The sequence below is a fragment of the Brassica napus genome, unplaced genomic scaffold, assembly GCF_020379485.1.
Source record: "Brassica napus cultivar Da-Ae unplaced genomic scaffold, Da-Ae ScsIHWf_225;HRSCAF=389, whole genome shotgun sequence".
Lineage (NCBI taxonomy): Eukaryota > Viridiplantae > Streptophyta > Magnoliopsida > Brassicales > Brassicaceae > Brassica > Brassica napus.
Window position 1 is genome coordinate 88,808 of NW_026015657.1, and position 11,093 is coordinate 99,900.

Here is an 11,093-nt window from a genome sequence, read left to right on the forward strand (position 1 = left end):
TGTAGCTGAGGATGCAACCTTGAAGAACATTTGGAAACAAGAAGAATACATTAGTCTTGGCCGAAGCTTGATCATCCAAGACACCTTAACCATCATTCAAGCTACTCCACCTTCAAGCTGATCATCATCTAGGCAAGTAGCTTGTGTGTGCTCTTTTCCTAACCTTTGGTTTTGTCCCACTGGGTTTTCCAAAGGAAGGTTTTTAACGAGGCCACAAGTCTACTTCTCCTATCTCCTAGATGATTGATCTTGGTCTGTCCACATGAAGACCTTATCTTATATTTTAAGCTATGCTTTTATGTTATTTAGTTTTCGAAAAACTCTAGTCTTTGTTGTGTTTCCAAGGGAGCCTTTGTCTTTATTTCCTTTGTATTTTCGAGACCTTGTGCATGTACAAGGCTTCTCCTTTATATTCTGGTCGTGGCCCCTTGTATCAGTATCCATCTTTTTATCAAAAACCTTTGTTTTCTCTTTTCTTCTTGCTTGTCGAGTTGATTGAGTGTTGGTGTGTAATATCCAACTTCTGGTGTGTAATATCCAGAGACTAAGGGCTCTAGTTTGGTGTGTCATATCCAATCTATTGCCTAGGAGTATCAAGGAGCCTTTCCGCAGCCTCTTGTGTCACCATTCGATCCACATACCTTGAGAAACTTGAGTCTTTTGATTCGTTTCTGCAAGGATTATCCCATCTGTTCCAGAGCATCATCCTAGGATCTCATCACTATTGTACATTCATTGGAGGGAATCTGGTCACTTGGAAGAGCAAGAAGCAGAAGGTGGTGTCTTGCTCAAGTGCAGAAGCAGAGTACAGATCAATGAGGAAGCTAACCAGTGAGCTTATCTGGATAAAGGGGCTTCTAGGCGACTTGGGAATTGAGATCACCACTCCCATGACCATGCATTGTGACAATCAAGCTGCAATACACATTGCATCCAACTCAGTCTTCCATGAGAGGACAAAACACATAGAAGTGGACTGTCACAAGGTGAGACAAGCAGTAGAACAGCAAGTGATCCTCCCATGCTATACAAGAAGTGAGGATCAGCTGGCTGACATCTTCACCAAGGCAGCCAGCAGCAAAGTTTGTGAGTCCATTCTTCCAAGACTTGGACTCATAAACCTTCCATGTCAATGATCCCCTCACCATGGAGTATTCTACTCTTTTTCCTTTGCTTGGTTTTTATCCCAAGTGGTTTTTCCAAGTAAAGGTTTTAATGAGGGAATGCTTCATGGATTTCCAAGCTTGACACTCACTACTGTCAAGCTTGAGGGGGAGTGTTGACATGAAGAATAAAGCAAGAAGATAGGAACTTGGAGAACAAGGCTGTCCGTACAACCTAAGAGTGACTTGCAAGGAAAGGAAGCAAGTCATGAGTTAACCAACTCGGTCAAGTGATTAAAAGATCTCCTAGTGAGTGGGAATGTCGACATGTATCCGTTGAAGAGAAGTGAGTGGAGGAGTCACGGGTGTGTCTAAGAGAAGAGAGAGGGAGCTGACCGTTGGGAGCTGTCACTATTGTTGAAATGAAGAAGGGAATGACCAGAAGAAGAAGCTGGTTCATGATCCAAGTTTGATATTGTAGAGGAAGTAATCTGGATACTTCAAAGATGAGACTGGTTCATACAGACTTGTGAACCAAGTTATGGTTAGAGTGGAGAAGGAAGAAGCATGGCTGAGTGTGATCCATTGATCTTATAAATAAAGAAGACAAAGAGAAGAAGAGATACTTGAAAAGATTCAGGTCTGGAAAACCTTGCTACACAAGGCAGTCCGTACAGTCTTGGCTTCCAAGTTACCTAGAGTGACTTGGATGGTAAGGCAGGTGAGGAACTCGTACAGCTTGATCTTCTGAAGCAGATTTGAAGTTAAAATGGAGCATCAGACCGTTGGAGAGAGCTGAGACAAGTTGGGAATTAAATAGAGTAAAAGTCACATGTGCATAAGAGGATGAACCTGCTGTCACTTTCACCCAACCAGACTGTGCCCATCTCTCTCCCCTGTCACTCTCTACTCCCTCTGGTCGAGATTCACCTTGGCTGTACCTTCCTGGCTTCACCAGAAAACCCTACAATATTATTTGTTTAGTAAAACCCTGTTTTAGTATTTGTTTAATATGTGTGCTTGTCTATTTAAGACAATGTTGTATCTGATTGTAAACTAAGGAGAGTAAAACTCTTTCTTCACATACTCTGGTTACTAAACTCTCAGATTCTCCTATTCTCTCTATTCTCTTGTCTCTCACGACCTCCATTACTCTCTTATACTCTAGCATACTCAGAAACTCTCCCAAACACTTTATACTCTTTCTTCACTCTCTCATTACTTTCAATTGCTCATCAATCACTCTCTCTGGTTTCATACTGAACCAGAAGCTTATTCTCATCATATTCCTTTTATTTCATCTCAATTCTTTCATGGTATCAGAGCCACAAGCTCTTGAGAACCTATATTGCTTCCGCAAATTATCCCTGTCCAAATTCTCTCTTTAAAAATCTGTTCAAACCTGTTTGTTACATCCTTTTATCCTCTGGTCCAAAGGTTTTCCAGGAGGGAAAAGCCTCACCAGAACTCAAGATAAAGGAGTATCTCAGTCTCTGGAACTCAAGAAAGTCTTAGCTCAGTTCAGCAAGCTTCATCAAAGTCCAGTCTTTCAAATCCTGTCCCTTTCAAACCAGTAGGAACATCCTATTATCCACTGGTCCAAAAATCTTCAAGATGATGAATATTCAAGCATGGGCGAGTTCAGTGAAGCTCAAAACTCCAAACTACTCTCTCTGGGTCAGAATGATGAAGAAAAACCATAGAGGCAAAGGTGTTTGGAGCCATACTTCAGATGAAGCTCCATGGAAAATCTGCAAGGTCTTTGCTCATGTTAATGAGAGACAACCAGAAGCTCAGTCTCTGTCCAACAAATCCTACTTCAAGTTGGAAGAGAAGAAAGGTCAGAAGAGTCAGCACTGCAAGGAAGGACTCACTAAGGATAGGTGGTGGATATTCAATCCACATCTGAAACAAATGTACTTTCAATAAGCCCCCATGGGCTGGAGAGTCAAGAAACCAGCTCAGGTTTCTTGAGAGTAAGCGGAATCTTCTACTCTAATAAAAGCACTGTGTGTGCTGGTCGTTTGTGTTGTCTTAGGGTGTTTAGAAACTAGCTTGTTGTTCTTGTCTAGTTTCTACACATGAAAAGACTGTCCAATTGTCATTTTGTCTAAGTATTTGTCTGCCTTAGAATTTTGTTAAGAGTCTTAGTGCTATTTTTAATCTCTGTCTCTGAAAAAAAAAAAATGCCATTATATTATTCTAATCTTGTCTAGAAAATTGTCTGGTTTATTTGCTTCAAAATTGTCAAGAAAAAGTTTAGAAATTTCTTTTAAAATGTTGTTTAGACCTGGTGTTAGGTTGTGATGTTTCTATGTTACCTGAATGGTTAGTTATGATAATTAGGATTCAGTGTTGTTGCTTGAATAGTTTCAAGAAAGTTTTATGTCCATTGTGTTCTTTGTTAAGGTGTTTTTGGAGATCAGACTTGGTGAGAAACCATGTTCTGATCTCTTTATTGTCTTTTGATACCTGTCTTTAGTTGTGGTGACAGGTTATTAAATGTTATGTGATGACCTTTACACATCAAGCACAAGCTCAAAGCTCACACCCTCTTGAAGACTGCTCAAACCGACTTTCTCAAATTTACTTCAATATGGAGTCAACAAAAGCCACGGTCCTCTCAGTCATTCTCAGGGTTCCTATCTGATCCCCTGGTCGTGTATGGTGAAGTCAAATCAGCAAGAAGAAACAATGAGAAGCCATTTCATCTCATGTTCTTAAAAGCACTCAAATTCAGCCATGCTTCAAGGAAAGTTCACAGGCGGATGATGTCCAATAGAACCAAGAAGACCAGGAGGACAGGAGGGGATCCAAGGGTGAGCTTTACAAACAGGGCCAAACACACAAGGAAAAGGAGTTGGGTAATGAATCCAAAACTCAAATCCACCAAGCTCAGATGAGTAGTGTGTATATGAAGGTTCAAGGAACCAGCCCAGGTTCCTTGGCTGTAAGTTAAACCTCCTAAACCTGAACAATAGCTTGTGTAATGTGTCTGGTCGTTTTTGAGTGATGGTTTAGAGTCCAATGGATCATGATAAGTTGCTAGAAGTTGCATTTTGTCTTAATCTTATCATCTGTGGTTGTTTTTGTTCCTAGAAGTGTCTGCCTAGGTTGTCATGCATCCATGATATATTGATATCGATTGGGAGTCCTTTAATTGTCATGTCTGCCTTGAGATTGTTAAGTATCTAGGAGTGTTCCTAGATGTGTGGTGTATTCATGCTGTTGTTGAAATTGATTAGGTTATTAGCCTAGTCTTCTTTAGCATCTGGATTGTCTTAAAAATGCATATTGGATTGTATTAAAGAGGCATACATATTGTTCCTGGTGCATTCATATTGTTTCTAAAGCTGTCATAGGAGGTGATAAGCTCTTTTGCAATCTGTTTTTTTTTTAAGCAGTGGCGACCAGTCTTCATTTTATTCAATGATCTGGTCCCATGCTGATGTTACTGATCCCTATCTGAGTTGTAATGGTGTGTAGGACACAGGATGTGACTATTAGACCAGAAGCAGCAACAGGAAAAGGGATATACCCATGTTGATCAGAGCCTGCACAAGATGCATATTCCTGAACATGGAGAAAAGAGACCATGTTGTTCAGAGCCTACACTTGGTGTATATTACTGACCATGGAGAGACATCTTATGAGTGGAATCAGTTGGCTTAAGCGCAGGCGTAGGAGCTGTTGTGCTCCTGGTTCAAGAGACTCACAAGGAAGGCCATCACCTAAGTCATGAGGAGACTGGTGGTCCAAAGACATTGGAGCTGAAGGCAAATGGTGATCCAGTTGGCTTAAGCGCAGATGTTGGTATTGTTGTGCTCCTGGAAGATGGTGAACTGGTTGGCTTAAGCGCAGATGTTGGTATTGTTGTGCTCCCAGTTCAAAACTCATTGAAGCTCACGTTCAAGCTTGTCACTATACTCAGTCAAGCTTGAGGAGGGGAATATCAGTGAGCTACCAAAAGATCCATGAAGCTTATTATATCCAGTGTCCCATTTCCTCATAGAAGACCAGCAAGAGGTTGGCAAATTAAAAGAGGACTTAAGTGATCAGTCTGAAGAAGCTGTCACTCCTCACTGTTCTTACCAGCCAGATGCAAGGATTATTCAATCAGGGACATTCTTGGCTAAGCAATCACATGATGGTGGCAAATTATGTAGTTGCAAAGTCCCCCTACATGTTGAAACTTCAAGAGAACAATGCAAAGGCTGGTTGAGAGAAGGAATGGCGTGGAGGATTCAAATGCTCTGCACTCCTCATCAACATTCCAGAAACTAATGCAAGGGGAGTACCTAAAACCATCCTTATTCTTATGTGAGAATAGGTTTTCCCCTTGAGAATTGATACATGCATTCTTTGTATGATTGAATCAGGTACCTATTGAGCTTATGAACAAAGACAAGCTTTGTCTCAACCCCTAAATAGAGGCAAGAAGCTAGAAGAAAGGGGGAGACAAGCTCAGGTCATAAGAAGAAGCTCAAAGGTGATTTGATGGTGAAGGAATTGGCGCCAATCCAAGTTTGCAAGTAGTGGATTCACTCTTGCATTACTCAGTACCAACCGTGTGATTGAGCTCACCATTCTTATAAAAGGGAAGCACCTTAAACTCATCTCAATACATTCTTGATTGTCCTTATACTTAAACTATTATTGAGTTTGATGTGATGAGTGCATTTCCTTAAGAACTGATGCACTTTTGAAATGATGTATCAGGTACCAAAATAAGTTTGAGCCTCACTGAAGATGATGATGATGATCCGGTCATGTCCTAGCCTTCCTAAGGTAGTTGAAGCCAGTTGAGAGAGAGAGAGACCCTAAACCGGCCACAAAATGATCCAGCCTGCCACTTGTGCTCAAGGATAGCAAGTTATGGTGATTCATACTTGCTATACCTATTAGGCCACGATCCAGAGCCTAAGGACTCCACCATGATGAATCTGAAGTTCCTTAGGCTCACTGGCCAATCCCTAAGCTTTGTAGAAACTCCACTCTTTTTCCCTTAGCAAGTTTTGTCCCAATGGGTTTTCTTGCTAAGGTTTTTAATGAGGGAGCTTCTTCAAGGTTCCAAGCTTGTCCAAGGATCTCCTATGGTCAAGCTTGAGGGGGAGTGTTGAAATGAAGAAGGGAATGACCAGAAGAAGAAGCTGGTTCATGATCCAAGTTTGATATTGTAGAGGAAGTAATCTGGATACTTCAAAGATGAGACTGGTTCATACAGACTTGTGAACCAAGTTATGGTTAGAGTGGAGAAGGAAGAAGCATGGCTGAGTGTGATCCATTGATCTTATAAATAAAGAAGACAAAGAGAAGAAGAGATACTTGAAAAGATTCAGGTCTGGAAAACCTTGCTACACAAGGCAGTCCGTACAGTCTTGGCTTCCAAGTTACCTAGAGTGACTTGGATGGTAAGGCAGGTGAGGAACTCGTACAGCTTGATCTTCTGAAGCAGATTTGAAGTTAAAATGGAGCATCAGACCGTTGGAGAGAGCTGAGACAAGTTGGGAATTAAATAGAGTAAAAGTCACATGTGCATAAGAGGATGAACCTGCTGTCACTTTCACCCAACCAGACTGTGCCCATCTCTCTCCCCTGTCACTCTCTACTCCCTCTGGTCGAGATTCACCTTGGCTGTACCTTCCTGGCTTCACCAGAAAACCCTACAATATTATTTGTTTAGTAAAACCCTGTTTTAGTATTTGTTTAATATGTGTGCTTGTCTATTTAAGACAATGTTGTATCTGATTGTAAACTAAGGAGAGTAAAACTCTTTCTTCACATACTCTGGTTACTAAACTCTCAGATTCTCCTATTCTCTCTATTCTCTTGTCTCTCACGACCTCCATTACTCTCTTATACTCTAGCATACTCAGAAACTCTCCCAAACACTTTATACTCTTTCTTCACTCTCTCATTACTTTCAATTGCTCATCAATCACTCTCTCTGGTTTCATACTGAACCAGAAGCTTATTCTCATCATATTCCTTTTATTTCATCTCAATTCTTTCAACTATCCCTCTTGCTGAACGAGCCATCCGCGGATCTGCCTCCTCTTTGTTTATTCTTTCCCTTGTACTATCTTCTCATTGTTTATGCATTCTTGTATGTCTTTAAATACCCTGTCATGTGTAACAAATCAAGTAAGGAAACTTATTCTCCTTCTATTCTCTTTGTCACACTCTCACGGAAACTCTCTCCATCTCTTACTCTTCTCTCTTAATCTCTCCTTAATCTTCTAAAACTCTCAACTTCTTCATCCCAACTCCTATGAGATTTATTCAACTTCCTGGTGTTTCTCCACCATTTTATGTATCAAAATCAAGCTTCTTACAAAGTGACTCATCCTGGTTTGATTGGAACGACGAAGAAGCTGTCCTATTCCCAAACTGGGAAACTGGAATCACCTGATTTGAAAGTGGGATAACTTCTTCATCCCAACTCCTATGAGATTTTTTCAACTTCCTGGTGTTTCTCCAACCCTTTATGTATCCAAATCAAGCTTCTTACAAAGTGATTCATCGTGGTTTGATTGGAACGACGAAGAAGCTGTCCTATTCCCAAACTGGGAAACTGGAATCACCTGATTAGAAAGTGGGATAACTTCTTCATCCCAACTCCTATGAGATTTATTCAACTTCCTGGTGTTTCCCCACCATTTTATGTATCCAAATCAAGCTTCTTACAAAGTGATTCATCCTGGTTTGATTGGATTGACGAAGAAGCTGTCCTATTTCCAAACTGGGAAACTGGAATCACCTGATTTGAAAGTGGGATAACTTCTTCATCCCAACTCCTATGAGATTTATTCAACTTCCTGGTGATTATCCAACACTTTATGTATCCAAATCAAGCTTCTTACAAAGTGATTCATCCTGGTTTGATTGGAACGACGGAGAAGCTGTCCTATTCCCAAACTGGGAAACTGGAATCACCTGATTAGAAAGTGGGATAACTTCTTCATCCCAACTCCTATGAGATTTATTCAACTTCCTGGTGATTATCCAACACTTTATGTTTCCAAATCAAGCTTCTTACAAAGTGATTCATCCTGGCTTGATTGGAACGACGAAGAAGCTGTCCTATTCCCAAACTGGGAAACTGGAATCACCTGATTAGAAAGTGGGATTACTTCTTCATCCCAACTCCTATGAGATTTATTCAACTTCCTGGTGTTTCTCCACCATTTTATGTATCAAAATCAAGCTTCTTACCAAGTGATTCATCCTGGTTTGATTGGAACGATGAAGAACCTGTCCTATTCCCAAACTGGGAAACTGGAATCACCTTATTAGAAAGTGGGATAACTTCTTCATCCCAACTCCTAAGAGATTTATTCAACTTCCTGGTGATTCTCCACCATTTTATGTATCAAAATCAAGCTTCTTACAAAGTGATTCATCATGGTTTGATTGGAACGACGAAGAAGCTGTCCTATTCCCAAACTGGGAAATTGGAATCACCTGATTTGAAAGTGGGATAACTTCTTCATCCCAACTTCTATGAGATTTATTCAACTTCCTGGTGATTCTCCACCATTTTATGTATCAAAATCAAGCTTCTTACAAAGTGATTCATCATGGTTTGATTGGAACGACGAAGAAGCTGTCCTATTCCCAAACTGGGAAATTGGAATCACCTGATTTGAAAGTGGGATAACTTCTTAATCCCAACTCCTATGAGATTTATTCAACTTCCTGGTGATTCTCCAACACTTTATGTATCCAAATCAAGCTTCTTACAAAGTGATTCATCCTGGTTTGATTGGAACGACGAAGAAGCTGTCCTATTCCCAAACTGGGAAACTGGAATCACCTGATTTGAAAGTGGGATAACTTCTTCATCCCAACTCCTATGAGATTTATTCAACTTCCTGGTGTTTCTCCAACACTTTATGTATCCAAATCAAGCTTCTTACAAAGTGATTCATCCTGGTTTGATTGGAACGACGAAGAAGCTGTCCTATTCCCAAACTGTGGAATCACCTGATTAGAAAGTGGGATAACTTCTTCATCCCAACTCCTATGAGATTTATTCAACTTCCTGGTGTTTCCCAACCATTTTATGTATCAAAATCAAGCTTCTTACAAAGTGATTCATCCTGGTTTGATTGGATTGACGAAGAAGCTGTCCTATTCCCAAACTGGGAAACTGGAATCACCTGATTTGAAAGTGGGATAACTTCTTCATCCCAACTCCTATGAGATTTATTCAACTTCCTGGTGATTATCCAACACTTTATGTATCCAAATCAAGCTTCTTACAAAGTGATTCATCCTGGTTTGATTGGAACGACGGAGAAGCTGTCCTATTCCCAAACTGGGAAACTGGAATCACCTGATTAGAAAGTGGGATAACTTCTTCATCCCAACTCCTATGAGATTTATTCAACTTCCTGGTGTTTCTCCACCATTTTATGTATCAAAATCAAGCTTCTTACAAAGTGATTCATCCTGGTTTGATTGGAACGACGAAGAACCTGTCCTATTCCCAAACTGGGAAACTGGAATCACCTGATTAGAAAGTGGGATAACTTCTTCATCCCAACTCCTATTAGATTTATTAAACTTCCTGGTGATTCTCCAACACTTTATATATCCAAATCAAGCTTCTTACAAAGTGATTCATCCTGGTTTGATTGGAAAGACGGAGAAGTTGTCCTATTCCCAAACTGGGAAACTGGAATCACCTGATTAGAAAGTGGGATAACTTCTTCATCCCAACTCCTATGAGATTTATTCAACTTCCTGGTGTTTCCCCACCATTTTATGTATCAAAATCAAGCTTCTTACAAAGTGATTCATCCTGGTTTGATTGGATTGACGAAGAAGCTGTCATATTCCCAAACTGGGAAACTGGAATCACCTGATTTGAAAGTGGGATAACTTCTTCATCCCAACTCCTATGAGATTTATTCAACTTCCTGGTGTTTCTCCAACACTTTATGTATCCAAATCAAGCTTCTTACAAAGTGATTCATCCTGGTTTGATTGGAACGACGAAGAAGCTGTTCTATTCCCAAACTGAGAAACTGGAATCACCTGATTAGAAAGTGGGATAACTTCTTCATTCCAACTCCTATTAGATTTATTCAACTTCCTGGTGTTTCTCCAACCCTTTATGTATCCAAATCAAGCTTCTTACAAAGTGATTCATCCTGGTTTGATTGGAACGACGAAGAAGCTGTCCTATTCCCAAACTGTGGAATCACCTGATTAGAAAGTGGGATAACTTCTTCATCCCAACTCCTATGAGATTTATTCAACTTCCTGGTGTTTCCTGTTGAACTGAAGAGAAGATGGAGCTTGTACAAGAATAGGGCAAGCTCTAGAAGATGTCTAGAAGAGTTCAACCAAGCTTCAGAAGTGTTCTGAAGGAGTTATCTTGTGAAGTTAAGTCTAGGAAAGACTTAGACTGATCATGTGGAGGCTTTGGAGGAGTTAAAGAGAAGATGGAAGTATGGTGCAAAGATAGGGCGTTCGGTACGGCCATGGTACGGCCTAAGGTGATCCAAGAAGGTGTAAGGGTTAACCATAGAAGGAAGTTGGATGAAGGCATAGGACGAGTGTACGGACCTCAAGGCCGTACAGCGTCCGTACATCCCATCCGGTCCAGCCATCACTCGGATCAGTCTTGATCAAGTTGTGCAATGTGTGGGCGCGGCAGGTTTGAATTACCAAGGCCGTTGAAGGCTTATGGAGGGAAGGAATATGCTGAGCATCTTGTATAGATAAGGAGCAAGCTGTAAAGTGAAAGCAAAAGCAAAAGGTAAAGGCAAAAGGAGAAGCATGTATCTGGTCACATAAGGAGCAAGATACATTGGCGCCTTCAGTCTCCTGTTGCCTAGAAATAGGTGCAAGGTCTTCAATCATGTAAAGATCCCCCTTGGTTGCTCCTTGCCCAATCAACTTACTGCTCTTAATATCCTGAAACTTAACATCATTAGGACTGAAAATAACATTGCATTGAAGATCAGTAGTGCATTTCTT

The 11,093-nt window shown here is 40.6% G+C and overlaps 1 long non-coding RNA gene across 1 annotated transcript; it reads left to right on the forward strand.

Moving 5' to 3' along the window:
• The first annotated feature begins 1,524 nt into the window (after nucleotides 1–1,524).
• LOC125600436 lies at nucleotides 1,525–6,918 on the forward strand. Its single transcript, XR_007333801.1, has 2 exons — nucleotides 1,525–3,079; nucleotides 3,586–6,918. It is a non-coding gene; the product is annotated as an uncharacterized LOC125600436 (long non-coding RNA).
• The last annotated feature ends 4,175 nt before the right edge of the window (nucleotides 6,919–11,093 follow it).